The 21,483-nt window shown below is 29.2% G+C and overlaps 1 long non-coding RNA gene across 2 annotated transcripts in view; it reads left to right on the top strand.

Annotated features, from left to right (window-relative positions):
- Nucleotides 1-10,364: 10,364 nt before the first annotated feature.
- LOC111028774 overlaps nt 10,365-21,483 on the top strand; it is a 33,660-nt gene continuing 22,541 nt past the window's right edge. Inside the window, exons 1-2 of one of the 2 annotated variants that reach the window (XR_002603936.1) lie at nt 10,365-10,806; nt 13,048-13,093. This is a non-coding gene — a long non-coding RNA (uncharacterized LOC111028774). Of the gene's footprint in view, nt 10,807-13,047; nt 13,209-21,483 lie in introns of those variants that run through there. The other variant, XR_002603935.1, reaches the window with a different exon arrangement.

The raw sequence follows: 21,483 nt of genomic DNA, 5'->3' as shown, positions 1-21,483 counted from the left end.
CCAGGTTTCAATACCAGAAAGATAAAATAAAAATAATTCAATATTAGAACATAAATCTCCCCCACCTGTTATTATCTTAAGTGTTGCAGTAACCTATATTTTCCATTTCTGAAACATTTGCCGATACCGAGATAAATAAATTATAATTGGTAAAAATATGAATGTAAAATTTAAAAAAAAAATTGTTACCTGTAAGGTCCTGCAGTGGGAGTAATAATTATATTTTTCAAATATTCAAATATTTTTTTGTGCAAGATTCAATTTACCTTTATACTGAACTCATTATTTTGATTCCATACAATTTCCAAATAGGTCAGTTTCGCTCGTGCAATATACATGGTTTGTTATTCATTCATTGAATTATAATTATTTTCTTCTTGTGATAATTTATTTTAAATGAGGGAAGTTAGGTAATAATTGATGAATCAGATAAATTTGATTTCAAAAATTAAATCTACATTTTGCTAAGAGAAAAAAATTCAAATTATGAGAAATGTCGTATTCAACCCTGCCTTGATTTATTTGAGTTTATTTACCGCATTGTGATACGATAAGTGTTTGACGGATAAAAAAACTACAAAGGATTGACACAAGGGCGTATCAATCATAAATTAGTAGAATATGCTGGTGAGACTTATGTGCAATTTATAAATTATAATTGTACCATTTCTTTCAGCTCAGTTTTAATTTATGTAAAGCCATCCTTGTTTAGTTATATTATTATTGCATTATGACATAATTATTATTGTTGTTAGAAGGAGTTACAGAAGGACCATTCACAAGGTTATTAATTATTATTATTAATCACCCATATTGTATATTATGATTTCCAATTTCGTTCGGTGTAGGTATAAAGGTATACATATTATATTTTTGTAATATTATGTACAAATGTCGCCGGCACCCCCGTGGCATATGCCCACGTATCGAGATATACATATATAATAATATTATACAACAATAATGCATCGCGGGGACGATGAATTCTCTCTGCTGCAAAAAGCCACCCCCACTCCCGTAAGAGTCGTTCTGTTCCCTCCAGGACCCTCGGCGGAGATTCCTAGGTTGCCGCCATGGCGACATGTGTTTGGTCATTGCAGTGGGGGTGGTGAGGTCCTTGGTGTATCGGTGCCTCGGATACATACCGATCCCCACTGCAGCAGGCCGCTTGCCACTAACGCAATTTTAGTCAGCAACATTGCGTGTTCCACGTGCATTTTATACGTTGTCGCAGCAGTGTGTTCCCTAAGTCCCCATATCGCGTATAGCCCAAGGTGATTCAGTGGAAAATCAGCATATTAAAATGTGGTTATTATTTAACAATAGTCTGTAAGAAAATTCCAATTTAATATCGTAAATAAGTGTTTGTAGAATTTAATTGAAAAATAATTTTAATTTAATTTGAAATAACTGTACATTTACTAAGTTGTAGGTGATAAATGCTGTTCAAATTTCAAATTTAAATGCTTTAAAAAAAAAATCTTGCCTATTTATTTCTAATATTCTTTAACTGATGTTGGAACAATGTGTGTAGAGCATTGTATTAGTTTTTGCAGAAAATTTAAAATTAAAATTTTTTTGAAATTCATAGAAAAAAACTAAAAAATTGAAATTTGAAAACGTTTGTAAACAGCTCATAACGAGCCAACATATTTTGAAAATTGTATCAAGTATAGAAAATGCTAATTATATTAATTAGTGAAAATGTCATGTATCTACAGTAACTTTTGAGTTACAGTAAAAATCAAAATCAATTCGGGTAAAAATTTGACTTCGTTTTTTTTTTAAATTACTGGGATTTTTATATGGGACTGACTTTCTCACCAGAAATAATACTGAAGTTTAAAATGGAAACATTATTTTAACTACTTATCGTGTACATAGACACAAAATACAAAAATAATAAAATACCACATCATTGTAAAATCAATACTTCATCACTCCGGTCGGAAACTAAAATTGACTAATTTTAAATGCGACTGAAAGCTTCACTAATAGGACGTATTAATAGTGATTATCAAAACAAGACCAACTCTTTGTCCGTAGTGACTTCCAGCAATAATTATTTGTATTAGATTCAATATAGAGGTGTATTTATGGAAGAAATTATCCTATATCAGTAAGGCTGCAACTTCCGACGTCTATATCTTATCGATTTCAGGAATATATAAAGTAATTTTTCCTTAGTTGTTAATTACCTAGTATGAGGTAACTATATTTTGTCATATTAATTCCAATTATTTCTATTCTTGTTTTCAATAATTCACCATTTCGTCGAACACCGATCAAATGTAATAAGTATGTAACTAAAGATAATTTCTTATTATTTACGTAATAAATAATTTAATCAAACTATGTAAACTAAATGACGTGTTTTTAAGAAAAGAAGATAATAGGTACTTACAGCGTATACCTAGGTTTTGCAACGTCGGTATTGGTTTGGTCTTGGTTTTGCAGTAAGAGTCTTGCTATACTACAAAACCAAAACCAATTTTGATCCCCGCTTAATAAGTAGGTATATCATACGGATATTACCATATATACATGTATTTATCTATCATCGAATAAATCCATATTAAAGAACCAAAATTGACTCAGACAAATGCTGATCCGCCTTATACTCTTATTATTTGATAACATAACTTATATAATCAAAAATCAAATAATCTATTCTAACTTGTTAACATTTTAATCGATTTCAATATAATATTATGTCTTGAATAATGTATCAAAAATTAAAATTTGGTGAATTTTTTGAATTTATATGCATTCAAGAAAAAAGTTGATATAGACGAGTAAATGTATTTCAAATTTATTTCAAAAGTATGTTTAACAAGTATGTACCTATATGGGGCTATATTGGTATGGTTATACTTCTTATCGTGGTCTGCTGTATGAGTATATATATAGTTTATCGGCCGTATCCTGTACGCTAATAATAACGTTAGCGTAAAGTATACCGTTGTCGTTGTCGTTATTGTTGTTGGTGTTGTTTTGATCAAAATTACTTTTCATTCTGTCGCATACAGAACAACATTTTAAAAAAAAATACAATTTCCTTCGAGAAATAATGCGTCACGTTATCAAACACAATGCACCTGTCCATTCATATTGTGTGGTCGTGATGATCATCATTGTTTTCTGTAGTATTATAATATTTATAATATAAGCATGCGCTATTAATATATAAACACGATTTTCAACAGTCAAAACTTTCACAATCATTTTTTTTTACTTTTAATTACGTACTCATCCTTTTCAGCCATCTAAGTTTTACTTGTAATTTTTAGTACGTATTATAGTAGTATCGAAAAAAAAATATCGGCAACGACATTTGAACTCCAATAATATAAAATATAACAATAAATGTTTAACTACTTGTTCGGTATTATCTATCGTCAATTCAGTATTCAATTTGGTAAACATATTTATAAACGAGTCTGATTTATATTCTGTTGAACTGAATCTCAGCTATTGTCCAAAGAATCGATTTATAAAACTTCGGAGGCAGTTTTTTTCTACTAACTACCACAGTTTATACATTACGTACTCTTGTATTAGAATACCATCTGAATGTAATTACAGAAAACTTACTCGGAGAAAATAGAATTTTTTTTAATGTTATAGCTTTAAAACTTTTTTAATACAATGTCATACTGCACAAATCATTACCTACAGTTCAAAAACAGTAACTTAGAAGTAATCTATTTATTTAAGATAAAAACGTTTATCATTGTTATTGTTTTTTGCATTGATTTCTTTTTTTTTTGTGAGATAAGTGTTCATGCGTTTCACTAATGTTTTTCTGAAGTTCAAGTTTTTTCTTCTGGTAATAAATAATGAGTTAAATATTATGAGTCTCTCTGTGGTTCACAAATACTGGTGTAATCTATAATATTTATTTTACACTTCATGAAAAATTAGAAAATATATTATTCTTAATTTTTTTTTTTTCAGGAACCGTACACATTAGTTCAATAAATTGCATCACCTATAGTTCACCGTTTTTATAGAACTTGGGCCAAACAGTGTACACGTCATAAAGTTAATTGATTTTTGTTACAAATAAATAGCTATAATAGCGCTTAAACATAATTAATATAATCCGATTATAGTTTAATCTGAAATTAAAAACAACAAATTTCCATTTTACTTTATTTGAACAGTATAATTTTATAATGTTTGACGTACATTTTATTTCGTCTTAATTTACTCGCAATGTTTGGTTTTATATAACATTATTGTTAAAAATATACATCGATTTACCAAGAAAATAAAATATATATCACGTCGTATAATTTTTTATAATAGCCTCTTTATATTTCAATATTATTATTTTAGTTTATTTAAAATAGTTATTTCATTTTAAATTTATTTTTCTCCAATCGTCTTCTTTTTCTTCGCCCATCTTCGTATTTTTCTTCAATATCGGTTTAAAGTATAATATTTAATAGTATAATGTATTACAATAAATGCATACTATAAAATTGAATGTAGGTACATCAATATACAATATGTCAACAACAATATAATATTATTTACTAAATATTCATTAAAAATACTGTAAATAAATATACAATAATAAAACAAAAAAATAACTATCATATTATCTATATTTTGTATTAAATGTAATACCTTTATGAGTAGTAAATCGTATTTGTGTTCTTGATTGAAAATAATATTTGTACTTAACTTCTTTATGTTTAACTATGCCTATAATCTAATATTGATAATTAAGTGATATTTAAATAAATCAAGGTTATTATGTAAGTTGATAGAGAATTTTTTTTACTTCGATCGTGAAAGGAGCCGACAAAAAATAAAATAAGCAATTAGGTACCAAAATAAATTAAAATTACATAAAACGCCTTGCAAACTTGAACTTGATGTATTTATCGACGTACTGATAACGGTAACGTATACTATTATTATCGACGAAATATAATAATATGGAACTATATCAAATAATCAATATTATCTCTTAATAGTCTCATACACAATGCGTGTAATGTATATACCATGTTATTATAATCGTGTTGACTGATTGTAAATCTGATTGACAAACATAAATCCGCAATATTGAAAACATAGAAACTTATTATTGCGGTTGTNATTACTGGGATTTTTATATGGGACTGACTTTCTCACCAGAAATAATACTGAAGTTTAAAATGGAAACATTATTTTAACTACTTATCGTGTACATAGACACAAAATACAAAAATAATAAAATACCACATCATTGTAAAATCAATACTTCATCACTCCGGTCGGAAACTAAAATTGACTAATTTTAAATGCGACTGAAAGCTTCACTAATAGGACGTATTAATAGTGATTATCAAAACAAGACCAACTCTTTGTCCGTAGTGACTTCCAGCAATAATTATTTGTATTAGATTCAATATAGAGGTGTATTTATGGAAGAAATTATCCTATATCAGTAAGGCTGCAACTTCCGACGTCTATATCTTATCGATTTCAGGAATATATAAAGTAATTTTTCCTTAGTTGTTAATTACCTAGTATGAGGTAACTATATTTTGTCATATTAATTCCAATTATTTCTATTCTTGTTTTCAATAATTCACCATTTCGTCGAACACCGATCAAATGTAATAAGTATGTAACTAAAGATAATTTCTTATTATTTACGTAATAAATAATTTAATCAAACTATGTAAACTAAATGACGTGTTTTTAAGAAAAGAAGATAATAGGTACTTACAGCGTATACCTAGGTTTTGCAACGTCGGTATTGGTTTGGTCTTGGTTTTGCAGTAAGAGTCTTGCTATACTACAAAACCAAAACCAATTTTGATCCCCGCTTAATAAGTAGGTATATCATACGGATATTACCATATATACATGTATTTATCTATCATCGAATAAATCCATATTAAAGAACCAAAATTGACTCAGACAAATGCTGATCCGCCTTATACTCTTATTATTTGATAACATAACTTATATAATCAAAAATCAAATAATCTATTCTAACTTGTTAACATTTTAATCGATTTCAATATAATATTATGTCTTGAATAATGTATCAAAAATTAAAATTTGGTGAATTTTTTGAATTTATATGCATTCAAGAAAAAAGTTGATATAGACGAGTAAATGTATTTCAAATTTATTTCAAAAGTATGTTTAACAAGTATGTACCTATATGGGGCTATATTGGTATGGTTATACTTCTTATCGTGGTCTGCTGTATGAGTATATATATAGTTTATCGGCCGTATCCTGTACGCTAATAATAACGTTAGCGTAAAGTATACCGTTGTCGTTGTCGTTATTGTTGTTGGTGTTGTTTTGATCAAAATTACTTTTCATTCTGTCGCATACAGAACAACATTTTAAAAAAAAATACAATTTCCTTCGAGAAATAATGCGTCACGTTATCAAACACAATGCACCTGTCCATTCATATTGTGTGGTCGTGATGATCATCATTGTTTTCTGTAGTATTATAATATTTATAATATAAGCATGCGCTATTAATATATAAACACGATTTTCAACAGTCAAAACTTTCACAATCATTTTTTTTTACTTTTAATTACGTACTCATCCTTTTCAGCCATCTAAGTTTTACTTGTAATTTTTAGTACGTCTTATAGTAGTATCGAAAAAAAAATATCGGCAACGACATTTGAACTCCAATAATATAAAATATAACAATAAATGTTTAACTACTTGTTCGGTATTATCTATCGTCAATTCAGTATTCAATTTGGTAAACATATTTATAAACGAGTCTGATTTATATTCTGTTGAACTGAATCTCAGCTATTGTCCAAAGAATCGATTTATAAAACTTCGGAGGCAGTTTTTTTCTACTAACTACCACAGTTTATACATTACGTACTCTTGTATTAGAATACCATCTGAATGTAATTACAGAAAACTTACTCGGAGAAAATAGAATTTTTTTTAATGTTATAGCTTTAAAACTTTTTTAATACAATGTCATACTGCACAAATCATTACCTACAGTTCAAAAACAGTAACTTAGAAGTAATCTATTTATTTAAGATAAAAACGTTTATCATTGTTATTGTTTTTTGCATTGATTTCTTTTTTTTTTGTGAGATAAGTGTTCATGCGTTTCACTAATGTTTTTCTGAAGTTCAAGTTTTTTCTTCTGGTAATAAATAATGAGTTAAATATTATGAGTCTCTCTGTGGTTCACAAATACTGGTGTAATCTATAATATTTATTTTACACTTCATGAAAAATTAGAAAATATATTATTCTTAATTTTTTTTTTTTCAGGAACCGTACACATTAGTTCAATAAATTGCATCACCTATAGTTCACCGTTTTTATAGAACTTGGGCCAAACAGTGTACACGTCATAAAGTTAATTGATTTTTGTTACAAATAAATAGCTATAATAGCGCTTAAACATAATTAATATAATCCGATTATAGTTTAATCTGAAATTAAAAACAACAAATTTCCATTTTACTTTATTTGAACAGTATAATTTTATAATGTTTGACGTACATTTTATTTCGTCTTAATTTACTCGCAATGTTTGGTTTTATATAACATTATTGTTAAAAATATACATCGATTTACCAAGAAAATAAAATATATATCACGTCGTATAATTTTTTATAATAGCCTCTTTATATTTCAATATTATTATTTTAGTTTATTTAAAATAGTTATTTCATTTTAAATTTATTTTTCTCCAATCGTCTTCTTTTTCTTCGCCCATCTTCGTATTTTTCTTCAATATCGGTTTAAAGTATAATATTTAATAGTATAATGTATTACAATAAATGCATACTATAAAATTGAATGTAGGTACATCAATATACAATATGTCAACAACAATATAATATTATTTACTAAATATTCATTAAAAATACTGTAAATAAATATACAATAATAAAACAAAAAAATAACTATCATATTATCTATATTTTGTATTAAATGTAATACCTTTATGAGTAGTAAATCGTATTTGTGTTCTTGATTGAAAATAATATTTGTACTTAACTTCTTTATGTTTAACTATGCCTATAATCTAATATTGATAATTAAGTGATATTTAAATAAATCAAGGTTATTATGTAAGTTGATAGAGAATTTTTTTTACTTCGATCGTGAAAGGAGCCGACAAAAAATAAAATAAGCAATTAGGTACCAAAATAAATTAAAATTACATAAAACGCCTTGCAAACTTGAACTTGATGTATTTATCGACGTACTGATAACGGTAACGTATACTATTATTATCGACGAAATATAATAATATGGAACTATATCAAATAATCAATATTATCTCTTAATAGTCTCATACACAATGCGTGTAATGTATATACCATGTTATTATAATCGTGTTGACTGATTGTAAATCTGATTGACAAACATAAATCCGCAATATTGAAAACATAGAAACTTATTATTGCGGTTGTCTGCATCTGAGTCTGAATCAGGAGTAGGTTTATGTGACCAATCCCCATCCGGTTCATTATTTTAGGCCTGAGAAAGACGAATGTCTTTTAAATATACCTAGTAATATTATGCTTTATCCATAAAATATAACTAAAATGTCGGTGACGGATAGTGATTAAAAAATTGATTTAAATTGGATTTGGGCTATTTTTGGATTGTTTTTCCGTTTTATTACTTTAATATAAACGTGTCATATATTATGTCTATTTTGTAGTGTATAATGTATAAAAAATATTAAGGATGAATAAAGCTGTTAAATAATTCATTTCATTTTACCATACTAACAAGAACTTATATATCATTATTAGATGTAAATAAAAATAAAATATTATTTTTACCAACAAATAGCCATGTTACTATAGAATAATATTTTCTCAAAATATTTCCTATCTGAAAAACATATTCTATGAATAAAAATTGTATAGACGTTGGATATATAAAGTATAGCTAGCAAAAGCTCAGTTCACCCACCCCTCACCTGGTGAGTGATAAAACCCTCTGGCATGAATACAGTTTTTACGCCATCAAACATCAAAGTGAGCATATAATAACATACGTATTAGAAGCCTTTTGGTCTAAGAAAATATTATCTAATAATATTGTGTTAGTAAGAAAAAAAATTATCTTAGTGGGACCAACTTAAATACAACTGACGTAACAACTGAAATAACGCTAATACGAATCGATTGCAGAATATAAGGGGAGAATCGTTTGTATGTGAAGTATAATTGTGGAAATGTATAATTATGATACACAGGTATAGAACGATCGGCCGACTTCGAGGCACGCGCACGTGTCTTCTTGGTAAAGTCGTACATCGAGCTACGTAGTATTTGTAGTATTATGTACCCACTGCATATGCGCGTGGGTTTCTCGTATGCGAAGTGCAGCCCCTTTTTATTTGGGGTAAAACAAAAAAAAAAAACAAATAAATTGTTAGAATAAAAACAACCGCCCAAACGTACGGTATAAAAAACATCACTATCCCCGTATATATAATTTAATATTATAGTTCTTCCCCTCTCGCCCCCTGCACCGCTGCTGACGACAAACGAATAGAAATACTATTGTGTCGTGTATACTTCACGGGACGTCGTCCTGCTCCACCACCAACGAATAGTATCCATTTAAAAGCAACAAAGTTTGATCATGTAACCATTTGATCGGTTCCATATTTCAACTAATTATTGCTAAATTTAGCGCCAATAGCTTTGTAATAGATGCATGTTGTACTGCTAAACAACCTGAATCAATATTATATCTATATGTAGAAGGTGAAACAACCGTGGAGGGAGAGAATTTTTCATTTCCCAAACAATCTGCAAAATAATTTGGGGTTGCGGAGCAGGAGCGCGCAGGTCGTCCTTTCGCTTAGGGTAAAAAGAAAAAACACCAAAAATACCGTAAAAACATTTTCGAAAAACCACCCGCTTCACCTACATGATATGTATTATATCATTACCAGAATATACAAGTCATGCACACTATATACACGACCGGTCGGATCCTACACACTACCCCTAGTCTTCGACATCCTCCCCTTTCCCGATACGATCCCTGCGTCGCCGTCGTCGGTCCATGGCATCGCACCTCCACTGACGTATCTACCCACGTGTATAATATTATGTCTCGTGTACTTACGCCTTTTTCGCGCGCCCAGAATGCCATTAGACGAGAGTTTTGCGTGCTCTACGCTCGTATATATATAGTTCTATACCGTGGTATAGTGTTGTAAACTCACGCGCTTAGGGGTGGCGAAACGATAAGCTGACGGAGGTGAATGTTTGGCGAGGGGAGGTAGCGTGGCGTCGGCGGTGGTGGCGGTGGAGGTATCGGGTGGGGGTGGCGGTGGAGAACCGTCGCCGGTGTGGTAAAAGCGTAGCGCGCGCGCGACCAGTCAGACTGCGTTCGCCGGGTCGCGTGGTATCGTCGTCGCGTTCCGGAGACGATCGCTCATCGACGACGACTACGTACGTCGACGTCGACGTAGTTTAACGGTTATCAATTTTTTTGAATTTTTCGTCAAAACAATAATATTATTAATATTATTATGTTGGTGTTACCCGTATTATGTGTGAGTCCCGAACCCCGTCGTCTTGATTTTTAAATTTAACTGTACGAATTCGTGAATTGTTGCGTGCGTGAATTTGCGTCCGAGAATAAAACTAATTCGTTTAGTTGTAGTGTAGTTGTTTAAAAAAAAAAATTGTATTAGTTTCAAGTGTACTTTACATGTGCTAGTGTGTGTGGTGAATCGTTTTCTCCAACGGAATTATGACGGATTCGAATACGGTGATCGAAGGCACCGTCAAATTTCGTGATGGAAAAAAGGTAAGTCGAAATTAATATTAATATTTCGTAAGTCCTGCGCGAGTTTGAACAGCGTAAATAAGTAATGTATTATTTCGCATGTACATGGAAATCTTGTATTCGGATTATATTCGACTAACTTCTGAAAGCCGATAAAAAAAAATAAAAAAATACTGGTGAACCTAACAAAAATATTACATGTAGTAGGTTAGGTACCAAAGATTATAAAAGCTCATTGGTTTCATATAGGTCTTACAATTCTTCCGATATGATGTGTTTAAAATAATTTAAATACTATTTAAAACGTTATATAGATAAATACATTGCTCTTATTAATAATAATCTAAGGACCTTTTTAACCTGTGAATTAAAAAAAAAACCTTATTATACAATATTTAGTCATTTATTTTTGCTTGTGTTAACTTTTCACTTTTATTATTGCAACAGCAATATTTTCAGCGTATTGGTATTACTCAATCGCAATTATTGTTAAAATCATAATTATTTAGTAATAAGAGTTATTATAAAAAAAAATTACTTTGATAATAATATTTTGCAGTTACAGCTACAAGTAAAAGTATAGGTACAAAATTTACATTTTTTAAACATTGTCTCTAATTTGTCTATAGCCTTATTTGATTCACCGTTCACTTTTTTATTCCTGATCCAAATCAACAGAAAAGTTATTTTTCTTTAAATAATAAGTGATAAATTACTAAAAAAAATAACTCCTGATAAGTTCTGTAATTGTTTAATTTTATGAGATATAATTTATAAATATTCTGATTGCAAATTAACAGAGATCAAAGGCTTATTAATAAAGGTTGAGTTTCTAATATTCATGAGTAAAATATTTCCATACATATTTTTATAATTATAATGTATTGATAAGACACGGATGATAATTAGTAAATATGAAAAAATTAAATTTCAATTTCTTGAGCTGTATGTTAACTGTTATACACTAGACGTAATATAACTTTGAGTAATATTGTCATTAAATATCCTTAGTAATTTCAAGTTTCAACACCAAAAATAACCACGTCGAAAGATCGATGGGCCGTTTATTCGGTCTAACGCCTCCCAAACGATCCAAAACAGTCAACTAAAATTAGAAGAAAGCGGTTTGTTTTTCGTAGATGGGGATTGGCTGGAGGATATTATCAGAGCCATTGCATATTATATACACCGGCAAAATATGTGTCCAGTGAATTATGTCGAGGTCGCTTACCCGGAACATAAATCATTAGCTGTTGCTTTTTACATGAGAGAGAATTTAACGATAACTCAGCAACTCTTATTATCTTTGCTATTTCTTCTCATCTTCAATAAATCGCATTTTGATTTGTTGGAAAATGTCAGTTTTGTAATTTTTTACCAAAACGTGATGAACGTCATCGGTTAAACCTTTCACTAATGAATCCCACTAGTAATACACAATGTTCGTATATGACCTTTCGTTCTCGAATTTTAAACCTTCCAATCTTGGGATCGAGAATGATTGACGGATATAATATAGTGATTGTGTATTTCCCATAATTATTCATAATAATAACAAATAACTTAGTGGCGTATTATCAGTAGGTACTTAATTGTTTTTTATTTGCATAGGTACCTTCATACTATTATTGTTGGTATTGAATTAATATTAATTGCCTACAAACATCTCTTTCATAATAAAACAGCTTTCTTTGTTGCTAAAATACCATAGGAAATCTTAAAAATAGATTGCGTAGCGCAAGTAAAAAAATAAGCAAGGGTTTAATTTGTTCCCGAAAATCTCTTCATGTCTTTATGAATATTATAATAAAAATGAAAATTAGAAATTTGGTTTTACGATCGTATTCAGACATTTTTTTACAACATAGATCAAAAATCCTATGTCTGGTGTTTAAATAATTCATATTACTTTCTTAACTTTGAATTCTGAAGCAAAACTGAATACCACTAGCTTCTATTTAAATAACAGCGCATAAATTATTATTAATATACGAGGTAACCTGTTTCCTGGTGAGTGTTTCTTTTTTTCTTTTCGCGATTATGCTCATGTCACCGCTACCTGCATATCTCGTTGTCGATTTTGCATTGTTTTGGTGGTTTGAATGTGTAATTTAAATGTCTGTATGACGTCATTGTATTTGTTTTTAACGAGCGAATACATGGTTGAATGTTAAATTATTTTTTCTCTGTCGTTAAACAAATGCCCGCATAGATACACGGTTTATACAAAATAATAATTACTAAATCTAATTTTTTTTGCAGTGGAAGTCAAGATGGTGCGTTATGCGAAAGCTGTCTCCAGTTGCAGGTAAACACACTTTCCAAGAACGTGGTTATTAGCGAGACAAATAAATTCAAAGTTTTAATTGTTAAGTCAGACACAAAATAAACTAATTATCAATATTATTATTAATACAATAATACATACGATGGAATGTTATTATATTGATTACGTTACGGGTACCTAATGACGATCTCACATTTACAGCATCCCTTATCCAACGTTACGTCGTAGCGGACGCTACGCATTGTCAACGCCTTCGTCTCTTAACTTCCGTTAAATATATAACTGTCATGATATCGCACCCGCGATGATTGTTTTCACCCGGTCACATTGATCTCCAGTTATGACAGCAGGTCAACGAGACGGCTACCCCATGTTATAGAACAATACCCGTACACTTTTCACACAATCTTCAATGTATTTATGTACACGCGCCTGTGTTGTTTGAACGAAACATATTGGATGTGTACAACACCTGGCTCACTTCAAACGGTGACTAATTTGCATAAAACACGACATGTATAAATATGTAGAATGTGTATCATATATTATATACGTACCTACATACTATATACTTGTCTGCTTGCACTACTGCTGGAAAACGTGTTGATTTATTAAAAATAAAAATAATTAACACCGGAACTGTAAGCGTTCAAAACCATTTAATGTTCTACTGTGTTTTAAAATAGATAGGTATAGGCACAGCAACTCACTCAAAATTCTAGGTAACGCGATTATAGGTGTACTTAAAAGTGAACATTTAATATAACCGATGCGTGACGTGGCGTACAACTTTATAGTAACTATGGAAGGTCGAAACCCTTAACATATTTGAGTGTATTTTGTTGATTTTTTTTTTGGTTCATGAGAGTAATGTGACTGATTTTAATGGACTTTTCAAGAGCTGTTCAGGGATCGAAACACTTAATGAAACAAAAGATAACGGTCCTCGAAAATATATAATTTGGTCGGTTATTATTATTTTTACTAAACGAATGCTAAAATAGGATTTAATATAGTTTTATGAAGTAAAAAAAATGTCCATGAAGTTAACGGTAATCTGTAAATGCGATTTGAATATCTATTATATTACCTAATATTATTTTTCTAACCATGTTTAGGTTCAGCGTAAAATTACTACGAAATAAATATAAAATTAACATAAACAATTAAGTTAATATAGATGATTGATTAATTTAGACTTGTACAAACATAATATTTAGTTTGAGTCTAATTCCTGCTATGCAGACGAACAGCTATAATATATGAAATTTATCCTTTAAATTGATTTAGCTCAATTTTCCACTTGGGAACTCTGATCGCTCGTAAACAGTCCTTGTTCATTGATATATAAACATACGTATCCATACGTTCATACCCGCTGGCAACCAGCCTCGATCGACTTCCGGGACTTTGGTTTCTGAGGGAAGCAAAGTCTAAATATATCTTAGACACGAGACGTTTATTCCTTAGGGGCAAAAGCAATCCTCATAGATATCCTTATGTCTTTTCTTTTCTAATCGTGTACGGGGTCGTAAATCGAATTTTTTTTTTAACCTCATGCAAGATGCAAACGATCTAAATTTCCGCTCGGTAATAGGAATACTGTGCACCGTCATAGAATAAAATATTTTGGTAATGAACAAGTACATAATATTAGAAAAATATACTTTGACATCATAATAACTTATTATTATTTTGGAGGGATATGTAGTATTATTATGACCGCACAGAAGAACGGATAAATGATCGTTTTCTTGACCTTGTATAACTTGATGTATTTTTTCTTTTCTTTGCCAATTGATTGGCTCCAGAATTTTGTATTCAAAAACATAATGTCATTACTCATAATATATAAAACATGCAACCTATCGATCGAGTGGTATTCTTCTACAACAAAAACGTATTCATTTTAATAAGATAATAATATATTGTATCGAATAACAAAATATAATCAAACTCAACAGCTAATGTCACGAGATCAATTTTTTTAATTTGTTGTTGCTCGAATTCTTTTCCGTCTTATGATGATATTTGATATATTATTTTTCTGCAAATAAATTTTGATTAAAACGTTAAGTTCAATCACATAAATAAATATAGGTGTTATTACGTTTTATTATTATTATTATATTATAGGTACTTATAAGTTATAATCGTAATGTTATCATATAACTGCAGTTATCGGTTTATCACCAACATAAAAATATACAAATACAATTTGTTTTCTCACGATGTTTTTTATTCGTGTGAAAACTAAATCGTAACACATTATAGCGCCTAGGTGGTTATATTTTACTATTTTCTAAGGTGAACGTAAACTGCTTAATCTTTGGAAAACGGGTGTCACGTTCCTGTAACCGCGGACGGCACGATGTACGTGTTCAGCTCGATTAATCGTTGCTCATCCTGCCCACCTCCTCAATACAATTTTTTTATTTTAAATTGATTCTATGCCGTCCGTTACACAGTATCTATACTCCATATTATAATGTCCTTGATCGTTTTTCGGCGTATTAAAATCGGCATCTAACCTCAGTAAAATACTAAATGATACACATTATATACATTACCAACGTTGTTTGGTTAATAAATAATAGATATTCTCGACATTAAATTGAAATGTTTGATAATTTTATTTATTTAAGCAATTTCATTTAAACATATTAGGCATAACAGTTGTTTTGTCTTAGTTATTTTTTGAGCATGTAGAAAAGGTTGTTTTTTCTTTAATATAAACATCGAATTTATGGTAAGATACATGTCGGAAAAACGTTTACTTACAATCGTTATTTTTTTAGATTTCTTAAAACTTAATACACCCATAATAAATTAATGGTTGATTTTTCTATGTATGTAAATGTCATATGTCTCAAATTTTGCATATATGTTTTTAACACATTATTTTGCTAACAGTCATTAAATTTGCCATTTACGAATAGTGAATATATTAATAAAACATGTCTGTATATCTAAAAACATTATGGTTTAAAAATTACAAGTTGTGGTTTACTAGTGAATATGCATAATAGGTCGTTATTATTATTATGTAATTATATTCAATATTTTTGAATTATCAACTGGTAAGGATAATATATTTTATTTTTGCGGTTAATGCTAGGTTTTTAAAATGGCTTGATTTTTCCAACGTTTTCACTATCAATAAATTATAGATAATAATATATATATATTATATACCGATGAATCATCGTAGGTGTATAAATCATACTGAAACTTTTATCATAGATATTTCTAGAACTACCGAATAAATATCTACATTTTTATTTTGGATGACAGTTCTATATATTTACAGAACCAAGAGAATTACCTTCCAATACGATTTATTCGAATAACATTTTACCGAGCACTGAAATATAAGCTTTATAGTAATAACACTAATCAGTTTATGTATTTGCGATAGTTTTATTTTATTCCAGTTGGCATAATATAAGTACCAGAATCATGTTTGTACATCCAATTATATAGTAATATTATGAATATTTAATGATCTATAATCACAAATATAATAACTATGTACCTATATCTTTTAATTTGTTCCCAATTACACATTTTTTTTATATAAGACAATTTAGATATATTTTAAACAGTATTCCATGATATATAATAATGATAATAATTTATTCTTAGAATTATTCGCAGTTACCTGCGTAAACATGGTAGCATAATTTTTTTTATCTTTTAAATTTGTTTTCTTAGAACAAAAGTTATAGAACATTATAGAAGTCTATAAAAAAAAACCATCCGATACGCTTAATTGATATTATGTTGTAATGTTTCTAACAGATAATGTTATTAAAAAAAAAACACTAAATGCGGGTTAGAGATCACATATCTAGTGTAAATATAATTAATATTTTGATTACGATGAAATCTACGAGAAAGTTATTGTGTGACTTTTTTTTCGTCCTCGCGCAAATTTTAGGTCGCGTGCACACGATAAATTCTGTGGGACCCAACCACAACTACCCCTCATTGTATATTATATCCATTTAAATATATATGTAAGTGTGTGTGTGTGTGTGTGTGTATGGGTGCCTGAGTATGTATTGTTTTATTATCTCAACCCAGTCAACCCCGTTGTGGAGTTGCAAATTTGCATAGAACAAAACCGCCAAACGGTCATTGGAAACAGTTCGCTGTGTGTGTGTGTGTATATACGTTTTTTTTTGTCGCGAAACGCGCATACAGACACACACACACAAAAGACAAGTGTGTTGCAGACGTTATCCTTAAATTATTGCGCCAACACAACGCCCCCGCGACTCTTGTGTGACATTATAATATATCGGAGTTAGTCCCCGGCGTATTCTCTCGACTTGCCCAACTGGGTCTCTGAAAATCTAAAGTTCTTTTTCGTGTTCGGATAAAAAATTAATTGCCGTGTTGTAGGCCGTTTCAAACAAAACCAAGTGCAACACAGGCACACAACGCTAATATACGCGTTGCTATGTGCGTATAATATGTGTACCCACATATATTGTGGATATTTTAATATGCGCACAATCCTAGTCAAATAATCCGAAAACAACGGCTGAGCAAATTGGGTATAGTGTTATTCTCCACGCCGTTGTTCAAACATTCTGTGGACACTAAATACCGTCCAAATTGCCTCTTAGGATAACAATGTTAATTTCAATGGCTGCGATATTGTCGTGGACAATGCAAAAAATGTTAAATGACGTCTAACCGTATTTACGATAATTAGGTACTCATTTTCAAAGTTCTAAGCTTAAAACGGTTATCTATGTTTAACATTTTAACATTTATATTTTATATATTATGTACAATGTATATTTACAATATGTAGGTAATTTTATACAGTTTAAACTGATAAGATAAAATTATTATCAAATATTTTACCAAAATATAAATTTAAGAATTTGACACACACCTTTTGGGGAGTATGTATTCAATGATAAAAATGTTAATAATATTTATATATATATATATAATATGAATACAACGTGTTTGCTTAATGATTATAATCCTACTCAAATTAGAAAAAGCTTAAAAATAAAATTGTCTTTTTTATCATTTAATTATCTATTTACATACTTAAATGTGTGATGTAAATTTGCATGATAAATATCCAATAATAGTAAAAAAATTATATATTGTAGTAATCAAACAGAAAAGGACCTTGAGTATTTAGCTGATTACAGCTATTTCTATAGTCATATATATTTATATAAATACGGAACAATTTAAATACATACGTTTTTAATATGCAAAAAATAGAATAAGATAATAATTCAAATATTATTATATGACCGAGTATTATTAGGAAATGTAATAACAATAAACAGTAAAGTTATAATTCCGTTGTTGACTATAATGATCTAGCAACTGAAGCAACATTTAAAATTGAGTAAGTTAAAATATCAAGGCAGTAATGTGAGATCCAATTCTTTCAGCACATTTGATCGTAAATAAAATAAATTAAGTTGTACTTTTAATATATTTACGTACTTATATTAATTTAACTATCAATTTTAACGATGTAGGTATGTATGCAATTTTATACTTTATCTTATTATAATATTTTCAACATTAAACATTTATATCGGTAACGTCATAAATGTTTATTTCTGTAGAACCGTGTAATTAATTTTTATCGACTTGGTGTGTATTGGTTATACGGTTTATGACTTATGTGTTAATTGCAGTGAATTAAAATTGATATACAGTTAGGTATATAAAATTATTATTAATATTCTACAGGTGGACCACGGAGTACCTGAGATGTTATACCAGATCGTTCGTAATCAACACGATTTCAAAACATTTGTACATGTAAACGTTTGAGAACCCCTTGTAGGCGGTTTCAAACCATCGTCTATTGTTGATCTTATTCATCGGCACACAATAGGCTGTATGATTTTGAACAAAAATCGGTCCATAAATTCTCATCCCTATAGGAGTTCGAAAACATCGGTATTTTCAACCGAAGCATTAGTTTTATTTATTTTCTCGTCCTATTGTATACAGTATACATTTTAACATTTGCAGAGCGTTATCGTTTAGATTTTTCTTTAATATTCAACAACAATAATCACTTGCTACAAAACTTATAGTCCATACGAATATTGAAATAATCAATCATAATTCAATTGTACACTATTTAAATCATAGAAATATCAATAATTTAATTAACTTTTTTTGTTTACCATATCCACGTTTTTATTATTGTATAGATACTTAATAAGTTTTTACTAGATAGGCACTATTTTATACTAAGGTAGGTAGTCAATTAAGTTTATCAATTTTATAAAAGATATCCATATGCAATGAAGAAACTTTTGTTCGTCAACATTTTGTGAATAGTATTTGTTATTCTTAGTACAGCACCTAATATCTATAATTATACTATAGACAGCAGAAGAAAATTAAACATCATGCAATGCTAATGATTATAATAAATTTTGAAAAAAAAAAATGGTTCAAATTTTCATCTACAAAATAATTGTTTTCATAAAATTATTTGTTAATAAGTTTTAAATTTATGTAAAGGTGATTAAATTAAAATACGTCACAATCACAAATCACGGCGAAATCCAATTAATATAATTTTTACGTCAAGTTTTTATAATCTCATTTTCTCGTATTTACGCAAATCCATCGTTTTTGCTACTCACGTCAATGCACCTTTACACACTAACATTAAATTCTATTTTGCCGACTGTAACAAATTGTAGGAACACCACCTGATTCAACTGAACCTGACGCAAGCAATATTTTTTCCCACTATTGTTTGTTTAAAAAATTTTAGTCCACATTTTTTTTTTTTGTATACTCATCGTTGCACATTTGGCCAAACATGAGTCGAAATAACAAAATTAATTATCCACCTAAGGATATGGATTCAGTGTGTAGATGATGTTATTATTGGTAACCTTTCAAACTAAGTATTCATTCCTTTCAAGTTACAACTAACAACTTCAATATTGTCTTAATATAAAATGGTCTATATACGAATGATCGATATGCGTAAATAGTTCTTTTATACAAGTCTTGCCTGCATTTAAATAAAATATTGACATTTGCATATAATAATATTCTTATACAAATAAGGTCATTAAATATATGATGACATATATCAATACATGGAATTAAACAGTTAAATAGATAAACTGTTTGAGTATTTTGCATCAATTTTAAATATTTTATACCACATTGATACAGTAGTATATTATTGTATACATTTTTGTAGTAGAACTTATAATATAATTCATTGTACCTATAGATGGACTTTCGTGGAGAAAACCATATCAACATTTCTTACTGTATACATTCTAAGCGCGAAAATAAAATGAACAACAAAAACGTCTCATATAATTATTGTAATTTCCCATTTAATAGAATAATTTAACAATGCATGTTTTTTAGTTTAAAATGCTCGTTACGATGTGTGATTATAGTGAGGAATTGTATGGTTATAGTGACAGAATTACGACGTGTTTAATTATTAGATATTATATAAAAACTTTTAATTTTAATTATTGTTTTCTTAAATTTAACATGACGCCTCGATATAATTACGGTACTAATATAATATCATACATATTATTATGTTAACGAGAATTATGTTTTTGTCTACTAAAATACATAATATTGTGTTAATCTCCACAAACCGTGAATTCTGTAAAAATATTCAAATGAAAAAAATGTCGAGCAAAAAAAGGGTGAAAATAGTAATAATCATACGCGGTGTATATTATGTTCAGGCACGCAAATTGAATCAACAGACTGACGTGCCTCTTTTGTGTTGGATACATTATTAAACAAGGAGGTCGCTTTAATTAAATGACACCGTAATTATAGGTTATATATTTTTCCTTCACACACGAGAATTACCAACACTATGATGCAGCTGCATAGGTGTGAACGCCCCGGGAACTTAAGTTTGAGCAATTTTATATCTAATACAATCTTTTCTTTGTTTAAATCTCAGACACCGTGTTTTGTAATAATGTGATAAGTAGATATTTAATAATTTTAATACGCAATGTTTATAAGTACTTAAAATTAGATACATTCATAAAAATGCATCGATCACAGCAGTTAAATAAATTATATTTTACTATATTCTTAGAAAATACAACGTTACAATACGATCAACGAGACCTGAGCATCAATAATTAATTTTCATGTTTATAAATTAAAACTATGTAGTATGTATTACCTAATGTTGTATTGTAATTTTATCAAAATATTATTCTTGTTGTTTTTTGCGATTGATACGTATTATGTAATCTGTATGATATTAATAAAAATTATTTTGTTATTTGCATGAAATTAATTACTATTATAGTAGTTTGACGCTTAAAAATTACCTCGATTAGATGTAGACCGAGCTATAGGTATCCAAATCATTTTAGTTGGTATTTCTAACG

This window comes from Myzus persicae, unplaced genomic scaffold, assembly GCF_001856785.1.
Source record: "Myzus persicae strain clone G006 unplaced genomic scaffold, MPER_G0061.0, whole genome shotgun sequence".
NCBI lineage: Eukaryota > Metazoa > Arthropoda > Insecta > Hemiptera > Aphididae > Myzus > Myzus persicae.
Note: the sequence above shows the minus strand (reverse complement) of the source record. Positions and strands in the feature narration are given on the sequence as shown.